Genomic DNA, 12,885 nt, shown 5'->3' with positions numbered 1-12,885 from the left:
AACGATTAATCTAATCAAAACACAGAAGATAAGTCTAATTTCCCATGGCTGTCTCTTTGGATACTCTTTTGACCAAATTTGGCTTGGGTTAGCCAAATTGTTGCATCCTATAAAGTCGGGCTTTCTTCCCCCCACTCAGCCATGGAAGCCAAATCAATGTTCCTTCACTCCAAAACAATCCCTTTCTGTTCCACATTCACAGACACACCCAAATTCTCCCTCGGGCAGTTCAGCAAACTCCTTCCGTGCAACTCAAACAAACCACAGCTCTACCTTCCGCCATAGCCTTAAACCCCTCAAAACCCCGGCAACGTTATGTCTTTCCCAAAACCCATTATTCTTATCAACTCCAACAGGAACAAGAACAAGCACCCATTTGTTAGCTCCGCTCAAATTCTCATACTCTAGCACCTCAAGCTACCCAGAATCTAAAACTCCATTGCTGAAGCATTTCAACAACTTCTCCTCTGACTCATTGAAAGCTACCCTTTTGAAATTAACCCCATTTGATGTGATTAAATGGTCTGGGATGTTGTCATTTACAATTGCAGCCACCAAAGGGACTCTGAATTTGCTATTGAGCCCCTTGGCCTTGGTTTCTGGCTGTATTGGCTGCGGTTTACGGGTTATACTGCTTCGGAATCATTTGCGCGGTGAAGTAAATGTATTTAGCAGCTTGCCATTGTTACTTCAGTGTTTTCTTGGCTCACACTTGTCCCACCAGCCTATTTCAATGGCTACCTTGAAGGTTGGCCTGTATTCTTCTTTGCGTACCATTATTTCTATTTCTTCAATGTTAGTGTGAGGAAACCGTTATATGGAGATTACTATGCCCGCACACATGATCCCAAGTGAGAAGTGAGCCCACCGAAATGGTTGCGCATTTTGTTCTGTGTTGGGGTCATGGCTGGTCAGCATTCCTGGCAGGTGGAGCAATGTTCCTATTTGGATTTTGATATTGGTGACTCTGCTATTGCAGTATAACTCAACATTGTATCTTGCAAAGTATTCAGAAAAGGTTGTGGTGCCAACTGTTGTTATGCAGTTGGGGCTTACCGGTGTCTACGTCATCCAATATATGTGTCTGCAATGTATCTGTTTGCTGCGTATTTCATTGTGGCGATTACGCTTTGAGCACCTTTGAGCTTACTATTCATTGTAGCGGTTTGTTCGTCGTACTATGATCAGAAGGCCAAAACGGAGGAGGCTTTGATGGTTGACACTTTTGGGCAGAGGTATACGGATTATGCGAGCAAAGGTAGGTACAAGTTCGTTCCTTCTATCTGTTAGTCGTTCATATGAAGGATATATATATTTTTTTTTTCGGTGAAGACATATGAAGGATATATTGTGTTGTACTAATATGAGCATTTTCCAAGAGTGTGTTGTACAAAGTTATATTGTAACATCATTATAAGATATGACATATTTCATCCCTTTTTACTTCTTCAAAAGTTACATTGTAACTTCATTCTAAGATATGACATACTTCACTTATTTTTACTTCTCTCATACCTTTTTAGTTTTCAGCCGTCGGATCAGATTAATTGAAAAAAATTAACAGATAGAAATTAACAAGAGATGTGTGAATAGCACATCCCTATATATATTCCTTTGAACACGCGTGTTTTAAGTGTTTTGGTTCACCTCACATTGGTGCTTTATTTGTCAATCTATCCTTGTGCCACCCATATTCCAAAATTGGCAAATGATACACTTGCTGCAATTTCTTTGGCTAAGGAACACGTTTGGTTGGTTTGTCAGGTGTCAGAACAAGCCGGTTTGTAATGTCATTTATAGATACGACACACTTCACACATGAAAAGTTTAAATTAAACCCTTACATTATCTTCGGCCAACTCTACGAGAAATTTTTCAGTATGACGGGAACACAGATGGTATAATACGTATTTTTTATGTAAGTAAAGAAAAATTTTATTTTTCAAATTGTTAACATTTTAACACATATATCTCACTATTTATATAATAATACGTAATGTACCATCTTATGTGGCAAGTTGAAAAATCTCTTCAACTCTACACTCATACTTTCAATAATTTCTAAACTATTCGGGTTTGGGCCCCTAGCTTTTCTCGTGCCACTACATGTACAGAACCCATCCCATATATTTCAAATAGAGCTTGGCGCGCTTTTCACCGACCAAATATGGCGCTTGTACTAGAAACGCAAAGAACTCCACAATACACGGTCTTAAGTCGATCCACGTGTCAGAATAAAAAGGTTAAAGCGCCAAGCGACACGTGGACGTCATGCCCTGCTTAGCTGTCCCGACAGCAACCACAAATCCAATTGGACGGGCACTAACCCTAAACATGTAAGAAGTAGAGTCTTCCAGAACAAGCTTTTCCAAACACAGCAGTACTGTTCTTCCACCGCAAGCCATTCAAAAGTAAAACCCTATATAAACCCTGTCTCTGTTTTCCCTCACATTTTATATTCTCAGACTTCAGAGTTTTAATATTGACAGTAAATATGGTGATGAATATGATGATGGAAGTTGAAGCGGAAGTTGATTATGAGAAGGGATGCTGTACCCCGAAACGCAGCGAGTTTCGGATTCCGGAGGCGGTGGCGCCTCCTCCTGCGCCAAAGAAGAAGGCGTATTGGGTTGGAAAGAAGAACAAGAAGCCGCCGAAGAACGGGTATTTTAACCCTCCTGATCTCGAACTACTGTTTGCAGTGACTCCAGTACGCCAAGCTTGGGCTTAAACCAGTGTAGTTTCTTAGGGTTGTTTTAGGTTTTTTCTGGAAAATATTGAGGGTGCAGCGTTAACTTGCAGGTATTTTGGCTGGTGAAGAAGATAAATTATCTGTAAATATGAATGTAACGTAGCCAGTGATTTTTTGGGTTTGTTCTTTTTACTGTACAATTGAACTACTGGGACCAAAGGGCTTTTGGTTTTGGAATAGGGGTGTATTATTTACACATCATTTTTATTTCTCACACTTTTTATTAATTTAAATCTTTTGATTTTCTTTATTTTAACCGATCCAGCAGTTACAAATTTAAAAAATGTGAAAAAGTAAAAAGTTTGCGTAGCACCGCCTAATATTATATATTGCAGTGAGTATATCGTATACCATATGTGTGGAGTTTGTCGGGAAACTTTGTTAGCACCGTGTTTTATGAAAGTGAATCTATTTGTTTTTTGGGGTTTCACTCCGTACCGTGGCAAATTATTTTGAACAAATCATTGGGTTTATACATCTAACCTACAATATGAATTTATCTAATTAGCAAACCTACAAGACATTGCACGCAATGGTGATTTTTTTTAATGAACAATATTATCTACATTAAAAGAGTTGGAGAATGGAATAAGTTTCACAATACATTAGCATCGTTTTTAGTGAGAAACGAACTTAAAATCTTTCAAGTGAAAAAAAAAAATAAAAAAAACTATTAAACAATAGTATTAAGTGGCAATCTTTGTTGATATTTTAAATAACAAAATACCCCAAAACATAGTTTACATGGCGTCTGTGCCAATGCATTGGACCGCCATTATCAATATAATGCATTTGGACCATTCCCACTAGTACTACTAACAAATGGACCGGGTTCTAAGCCCATTGTTTTTTCTTTTAATTAAAAACTTGACTACCTAATTTCCAACAAAGTGGATAGAGTCTAATTAGGAATGGGAGGCTCTCTTTTGAATTTTGTGTTTGATTTTGTTTTCTTTTGAGGGGGGTAGCGATGTAATGAAAATAGTAATCACTGGGAAGAATTTCTAAATATTAGACACACATTGTGGATTTTATAATTTTTAGAACTTTTTAACATTTAGAATTTTAGGAAGTCGAAAAGGATTCAAGCGAATTAAGGGCGCACTTGTTTGCCCTTATTAAACTTCACTAGACTAAACTTGCTTAGCTATTATTATTAGTCCGTGTTTGGTGCGAGGAAGGGCTAACTTTAATGAGACCAAGTCGAACTCTTGTCCACTAAGTGCTTCGTTAGGTGGTCTTAGCAAGACCGCGCAAAAAGTATGGGATTGCTAATCCCATCTCTAACACATGCATCGTTTGCACGTCTACATTTGACACCTAATTTTAAGTAAATTCATCATATTAATAAATAAGTTCATCCAATTCTTCTATATTAAAATATAAAAATTTGAAAGTACACCCAAAATGTTTCAAAACTAGTCAACCCAATATATGAATTATTTGGCAAATTTGTAAGTGCACTCATTTGCCCCATAGCCATCGCCATCACCAAATTCACCATAGCCAACCTATGGCTATGGACCTCCACTACCACCACCAGACGCAAGCAAGTAGTCACTACCATATTGACCAAACCCAATATTAAGGTCATCTCCAACCGAAGGAGGGCCAAATGGCTCAATTTAGCCCTATAGTTGTAACATCTCACATCGACCAACGGAGAGGGGGTGATGTACCTTATATGTACATGCTCACCTTCCTATAGCACAAGACTTTTAGGAACTCACTGGCTTCCAATTCCATCGGAAATCCGAAGTTAAGCAAGTTGAGCGAGAGCAATCCTAGGATGGGTGATCCCCTGGGAAGTTCTCGTCTGAGTTCCCATAAACAAAACCATGAGGGCGTGGTCGGGGCCCAAAATGGACAATATCGTACTACGGTGGAGTTGAGACTGGGATGTGACAAAATTGTATCAGAGCCACTCTGCCATTCGGTGCGAGTGTGTCGACGAGGACGTCAGGCCCCTAAAGGGGTAGATTGTAACATCCCACATCGACCAACGAAAAGAAGGTGATGTGCCTTATATGTACATGTTCACCTTCTTATAGCATGAGGCCTTTTGGGAATTCACTGGCTTCGGATTCCATCGGAACTTCGAAATTAAGTGAGTTCAAGCGAGAGAAATTCTAGGATGGGTGACCCCCCGAGAAGTTCTTGTCTGAGTTCTTAGAAACAAAATCGTGAGGGCGTGACCGGAGCCCAAAGCGGACAATATCGTGCTACGGCTGAGTCGAGACCGGGATGTGACAATAACCTTTCAATAAATTAATATGTTAATGAATAGTGTCAGGCCATATTTCTTACCATCTCCAACGGATGGGCCAAAAGGTCTTAGGCCAAACATAGCATTGTGACAAAAAAACATCTCTAACTGAAGGGGCCATAGGCCAAACATAATTTATTATTTAAATTTAAAAACTACAACTTAACTTTAAAAACTACAACAACTTAAATTTAAAGTCTATAATAATAATCATCATCATCCGCTATTGTAGGATTATAGTCGGATGTAAACAACTCTCGTCGGGCCATAATTTCCCTCTTTTTCCTATCAAAATAGGCCTTACTCAGTAGTGTAATCCGAAGTGTTCCTTTGCATATTCCTATCATCGATCTCTTCTTATATTTGTTTGGCCCATTCTTCGTGCTTACGATTCCTTTCTTTCGTGGCAACATTTTGCTCTACCATTAATCGTAATAAGGCTGCCATTTCCTGTTGAAAGGCGTAATCATCTTTTGCCTTACCATTTTGCTTCAATTTTCGGGCATTGTTTCGTGCCGTAGCCCTAGGTATAGAACCTTCACCTGGAGACGGATTTTCTACCCTTGTTTCTTGAATGGTAGGAGATCCATCTTCATCCACATCTGTAGTTGAGGATCCATTTTCGAACACCGCCGTATGACCAACTATTTGTTGAGGTGGATCTTCAAATAACACCCACCTTTTACAAATTTCCAGACAACCATGATGATTAAAGGGTTTCGAGTTGTCCTCCATATACAACTCCTCCGCTTGGTGTACCTAGAAAAAATTATTACAAAAATTAAAGGAAATTAATTTATGAAATTAAATGTAATATAATTAAATATTTAAAATAAGTTGTGAAAACACTTACTTTGTCGTAGTAATTGGCTCCACTTTCATGTCTGCTTGCGACCTTTAACACTGCTTGATGCCATTTATTCAAACTTGGATGAAGATGTTTCTTCCATCTTGAAGAATAACTATCATGGTTTCGGGTATTCGGTGGAGTGGTGCATTCGTATAACTCATAGTATTTTTTGGACGTACTAGTCCAAACACCTTTACTTGTTTGAGAACTCCCCATCACACTATCTTCTGAGACCCATCTATATGCCCTGCAAAGAGCTTCATCTTCTTTTTGGGTTCAAGCCCTACCTTTCATTGCAGATGTGGCAATTTGAAAATTATTGAAAAATTTGAAGGAAAGATTATTGGAAGAGGTAAGAGAATAGAATGTGAAGAATTGAAATAGAATGAAGTAAGATAGTATGGAATAGTGAAAATTATGTTAGAAATGGTGTAGGAATGGTTTAGGTATTTATAGGAAAAAATGAGATTTTTTAAATATTTTTTGTTTCAAAAATTGTCCTAAAAAAAAATTCAAATCCAACGGTCACCTGACGTCAACCAGCCATTGCTAGTTGGCGTCATGCTGATGCCAGGTAGCCGTTATATTCAAAAAATGTGTCGGCCCGGGGCTAGCCGATTAGCCTGATTTGGTGTTTTTGGCCTGGTGGGGCCCACGAGCCATTTGGCCTAGCCCTAGGTTGGAGACGGTTTTCTTGTCATTTCGGGCTATTTTTAGCCCTATGGCCCTTTAACCGGATCGGTTGGAGATGACCTAACCTACTCAAATGTAAGACAACTAGCGAAGAACATATATAGAAGTTGTCCATTTTCTTTACCATCATTGAAACTTTTGAAATTCATGCACTGAAACCATCCATCCTATGCCAACCGCTCTATATTTATTAGCATATGACTTCAAAGTTTATTTATTTCTGTTAAAACGGGGCCTAAGCCACGCTAAATAAAAGAAAACATCAACTCAAAGGGTTTACACAGACAACTCAAGTCTAAACAACTCCAGAGATATTATCTAGCAACAAGTGAACATTGGATCCAATATAGCATGAACTGGATATAGCATTGCCCCAGTTCATGCTATATTTCCCCTTTTGTGATGTGTTGTATCAAATGGTGGGGTTGGTGCGGTCTATCCAATGCGAATGGTAGCTTCATTAAAGGTTTTGTGCGCAGTATCTATTGTAGCAGTCACCATTTATTTATAGGGAGCTTTCATGAAAAGGGTTTGAGCTAAGTTTATTTTAACAAAAAATCATGCTATAACTTTATTTAATGAAAAATAATTAAATATTAATGAAAAACCCTTAAATTTTAATAAAAATGACAAAAAACTTAAATTTTAATGAAAATGACACAATTTGAATAAAAAAAATTAAAAAAAAAAACCTAACATGCATCTATCGCAGACACTGTTTATGAAACTAGTCACTATTTAAGAAATTAAACACTATTTATGAAACTAAAACACTATTTATCAAACTGAACGGTACTACACTATTTATTGGTCCAGTTTCATAAATGGTGTTTAATTCTTGTGCTAGTTCTTGATCATGTTTAATAAACAGTGCCTAGTTATTAAGTCCAATTTCATAAATAGTGTATAATAATTAATATAGTTTCATAAATAGTATCTTTTTCTTGATCTGGTTTCATAAATAGTGTTTAGTTATTAGTCTACTTTCATAAATAGTGCCTAGTTCTTTGTCATGTTTCATAAATATTGTATAGTTCTTGGTCCAGTTTCATAAGGTTTGAAACTTATATCCTTTCTGGTCCTATAAAAACACGCATTGTGTCGAAAATGATGAACCCAGAAATGATTCTTTAGATCAAAACCTTGAGAAGATTATGTCATCAGTAATTATATTTAGAAAGCTGTTTTCAATTACCAAATTAAAATTCCCTCACATTTTTACATACCTACAATAATTGAATGTAGCTCTCCATCCAATTTCTTTGGCTTGCATGTCATATTGAAGAAATTTTTCCTTATGCCCGTAACACAAGTGGTACACCACATGTTATTATGTAAGTGATGGGAAACTTTATTTTTTAACACAAGAATCTCACCACTTGTATAGAGACACATGGTGTACCACTCAGGCATATTGAAAAATCTCTTGTCATCTTGACTACTACTGGCAAACAACACCACAAAAATAAAACTGAGAAATGTAATTCAACTTGAAGTCTTTCTCTTATTCTAAGCGAAGGCACTTGCCATCACACCAAGTGCGACCTCTTTCTCTTATTCTAAGCAATAAAAAAAAAGAAAAAAAAAGTCTCTTATTGATAGTTGACAACGAGGAGGAAAAAGAGTGGAGGGGGGAGGGGGGAGGGGGGAGGGGGGGAGGGGGAGGGGGAGGGGGATGGGGTGGGGTTATGAGCGCACATCGCATGTGGTGTTTTTTATGGTTTTTTTTATTTTTTTATTCTTTTGTCCTTATCAGTAAATAAAGTTAGTAGATGATTTTTTATTAAAATGCAAAGATTTGAAGTCTTTTTTCATTAGTTTTCCCTTATTTCTATTGCAATTTCTTTCATAGTCGGCGCTACTCGTATTCAAAGAGTATTCTCTTATGACTTTTGGTGATGATTTTGTTCACAAAATCTTCCCTATGGCAAGTTATGAAGAGATTAAATTTCTAGTTAATGGGCTTGATGTTCTTTTGGCTTTGTTTTGTGCGTTACTTTGTTACTTCTTGTGCTTCTCACCAAGACTAAATTGGCCAAGTTAACCTTACGTTTTTGCTTTTGAATCTTTTTGGTTTGAGGATCTCTCTTATTTAATCTAGGATGTTATCTTTCCAGTTCGTTCTATTTTTTTTATAAGAAACGATATTATCTATAGTATAAGGGTGGAAGAGTGGGTTAAGCCTCACAATAAGCTAACTATAATGTGGTAAAAAAAGAAAAGAAAAGCTAGCAATGATGTGGTTTAAATTCGCCTTTAATAAGAATTGAACCTAAGATTTCTCAAGTGAAGAGGAATACTATTAGACCGTAGTACTAAGTAGTAATTTGTTCTATTCTTAACATTTTAATAAAACCATTATCCCTTGTTCACAAAAAAAAGAATATTTTCTACATTATTTAGAATATAATATCGCCATCACTAATAAATGTAATTTCTTAGTAAAAATTAATTTTGAATTTATGGTGCATTTCAAAATTTTATTTTATTTTTATCACAAACAATAGCATTTGAACTCAAAATTTAATAAATTGAAGAAAAAAATGTCATATTTATTAGGACAATCTTCCCTATCATCTAATTGATTCCTTTTGTTGCGCAGATGAAGCTGGTTCGATCCCATTGTCGAATAACATATACTTAGAAAATGCTGGTCACTTTCCGAAGTGTTGTAGCTTTACACGTAAACTTCACGTGGCACTGTCTGTTAAGAGGACAATTGGCTGCTGCAAATTACAATCATGATGATTTGTAATTTTGTACTATAAAGATCAGTATGCGTATTGCGTCACATGCCACTTTCCCATTTGAAAGCTAAAGCAGCCGCGAGAATATCTTTTACTCAAAGTTGGATATTTATGTAAGACTTTGCAATAGTATGTATGCTAGGTTTTGCTAGATTGCATGCCATCATTAACTACGGGTTTGTGCCAACAGTCTAATTCCGATCGATTTCACCCAAAGATTACACAACTGATTTTGATGACGAGTATACCGTGTTCATGACGGTTTATATCAATGATTAAATTTCACGTTGAAGAAAATTTATGAAATATTATATTATTAACATATGACGTTAAATTGAGAGTGTATTCACGTTATATAAATTTCTCTTTCGGCTTATAGAATCTCACACTATGAGTGCATATATAGGTTTAGTTTGAATTATAACTCGTAAAAAAATTAAACCTAATAAAACCTAACAATCAAATAAACTATTTAGAGACTTTCCAAAACTAACAATCATGTGAAATGAAACACACAAATTTTATATTTGAAACCAACAACAAGCCAGTCAAATAATTTCTTATTAGAGAAATACTAGGTACCTTCTCAACTCGTCTTTTTCACTCAATGATGCCATGGGGATCATCATTACTCCTAAATCTATATAATTGTGTTTAACATGACAAACTATATTTATAGATCATATCTCATACTAATTAAATTACAAGCTATACTTGTAGAGACCTAAATCTTAAAATTGTTATACATCAAATACCAAATTTACCCAAAAAATAAATAAACCTAAAATACTAATATTTTCAAAAAGTATTACCGCCGTCGGCATCCTTTTATTTTCTTAATCTCAAATATATCATACCAACATTCAACATCAATCAAAGTGTAACAAACAAACAATCATAGCAGATGCCGCTTTATTGTAGTGGCAAAAGCAATTATGCTTATAAATTCTGGTGCAGGTTCGATTCCCAATGATTTTTCTCTCCCGTAACAACTAACAATTTAACCCACTAACAGTATAATTTATAAAATAAAAAACAAACAAACAATCAGATAATCTTAGCATAAAAAGAACACAGAAATGATATTTTATGTTGATATCAATGCATTTCGATGTGATATAAATATAAATGGTGATCACTAACAAGAAAATTTTAAGTGGATAAAATATTGACATACTTGGCTTGGCTTTCACAAAATTGTGACAGACCTTCTCGTCAAAAAAGTTTATGGCCAATTCATACAACTTGTGTTTATGACTATAACTGTTTATATTATTAAACATTTTGTAAAGATTATCTTTATAAAAAAAATCAATTAAAATTAAGGTTGTTTAGTCAATCAAATATAATAAATAGATAGACATTTCATAATACTTGACGAACTCTGACAAACTATTTTTATACAGTTCAATGACTACAAAATCTAATATTTCATTGGTTTTGCCAAAATGATCTTTATATATTGATTTACAGTTCGACCATAAACTGTTTTTGTCTAAGAATCTCCCCACAATTTTTTAGAGCCAATACTGTGGATGCAAATTTTAGCCATCTTCTCATTTGATGAAAATGCACCTGCAAAATAATAACACCTAAGATTAAAGACAAAAGCCTCATGCACCCACAATGAATTTGGGGGGGGGGGGGGGCGCTTTGGTCGAGGAATCTCCGTTGCCAAAGTTAGAATTCTGAAAAAGAATGTGTTTATGAGTTTGTGGGTAGCAAATGACTTAGCTTTTTAGTAGGATTATAGGGCTATTTATAGAGGAGTGGCCAACCCTATTTGGAGAGGAGTGACTGGCCCTATTTGGAGAGGAGTGGCCAGCCCTATTTGGAGAGTAGTGACTAGCCATATATGGTGTGATTGGGTGAATAGTTGCAAGATATTATGTGAAATAACTTGCAATTAACATAGCAATTAATCCTAAATTAAATAGGAAATTTGGGAGTTACCTTTTGAATAAGGATTTGATGAGGAAAGGGATTTTTACTACTACAATACAAGCTATCACCGGCGGAGCTAAATCCGACAAGAAACCCAATTTCTGTTGGAATTTAAGCACAAATCCGACATTAAACAATGTAATGTCGGATTGGCATAGCGACACTAATGCTAGCGTCACTAAAGGCTATCAGTGTCACTTTGTGCGCTTAATCCGACACTACACAACGTCGGTTTAAAGCGACACTGACTCTAACGTCGGTTTAAAGCGACGTAAACTAATAAAATAAACTATATAATATAGAAACTAGTGTCGGTTTATAGCGACGTAAGCTAATAAAATAAACTATATAATATAGAACCGTGTGTCGGTTCAGATAACATTTAAATAAATAAAATATTCAAATACAACTTCGATAGAAACAAAATAGAAAAATCCAAATATCAAAGTAAAAATCCTCCTAATGTAAAAATATCAAAGTAATCAAAAAACAAAAAAATCCAAATACAACTTCGATGGAAACAAAACAGATCAAAATTGGATTGAAAATAGATTCATGTTCCATTAAAATCCAAACTAAAAACGTTAAATTCCTGCACTTCGTCACCTAAATCTATCCAACCACCACCACACCAACCAACCAATTTACATAAATCCTCAATCTGAAACCTTAACAAACTAACCCCCGAACCTGTATAGAGTCCTGCCCTGCCTATTGAGCGCATAGACGACGTTCATCGCCGTCACTGTCTTCCTCCTGGCATGCTCGGTGTAAGTCACGGCGTCACTGATCACATTCTCCAAGAAGATTGATCCGCTTAACGCCGCCACGGTGAGCCAGACGGCGGATGGTGGGCTTTGTGATGCCCTGGATGTTGTCCCTCAGCACCTTTCTGTGCCTCTTGGCTCCTCCTTTGCCCAGCCCATTGCCTCCCTTGCCGCGTCCAGTCATTGCTGCGGAAATGAAATTAGGGTTTGATTTGGGATCAGATATTTGAATTGAGATAGCAAGTTACAGTGTCGGAGAGGTCAGGTGGAGGGGGTTTATATAGAGAGGTTTGGGAGCTTTGATACGTGGGTTGTGTTTCTTTACGTGAGATTTGGGGGGAACACGAGGACCGTGGATTGGGCGCAATCGACGGTTAAGGGTTGCGATCCGTGCCGTGGGTTTGGGTGATGGGTTTCTTTAAAATATTTTAAAAAATAATTTGTGTCGCTTTATAAAACCGACGCAAGTTTTAAAATATGTAAAAACCATCATTTGTGTCGCTTTAAAGCGACACCCATACTTTATGTCGCTTAAAAGCGACACTGTTTTTCTTAAAATATTTAAAAAAATAATTTGTGTCTCTTTATAGAACCGACGCAAGCTTTAAAATATTTAAAAACAATAATTTGTGTCGCTTTAAAGCGACACCCATACTTTATGTCGCTTAAAAGCGACACTGTTTTTCTTAAAGCGACGCTTGTATTTAAAAATTATTAAAATATATGTGCTTAAACCGACGTAGGAATTTTATGACGCTTAAAAGCGACAGTAAATCCGACGTTATGTTCAGTTAATGTCGCAACTGTCTTATGCACCACTATATTATATTAAACCGACACCACGTACTGACACTATAAGGCCCTTT

The 12,885-nt window shown here is 36.3% G+C and overlaps 2 pseudogenes; one reads left to right on the top strand and one right to left on the bottom strand.

Moving 5' to 3' along the window:
- Nucleotides 1–141: 141 nt before the first annotated feature.
- Nucleotides 142–1,428, top strand: LOC126591150 (uncharacterized; annotated as a pseudogene).
- A 10,222-nt stretch (nucleotides 1,429–11,650) lies between these two features.
- LOC126591149 (histone H4-like) lies at nucleotides 11,651–12,350 on the bottom strand (annotated as a pseudogene).
- Nucleotides 12,351–12,885: the final 535 nt, after the last annotated feature.

Source organism: Malus sylvestris, chromosome 11 (assembly GCF_916048215.2).
Source record: "Malus sylvestris chromosome 11, drMalSylv7.2, whole genome shotgun sequence".
Lineage (NCBI taxonomy): Eukaryota > Viridiplantae > Streptophyta > Magnoliopsida > Rosales > Rosaceae > Malus > Malus sylvestris.
Note: the sequence above shows the minus strand (reverse complement) of the source record. Positions and strands in the feature narration are given on the sequence as shown.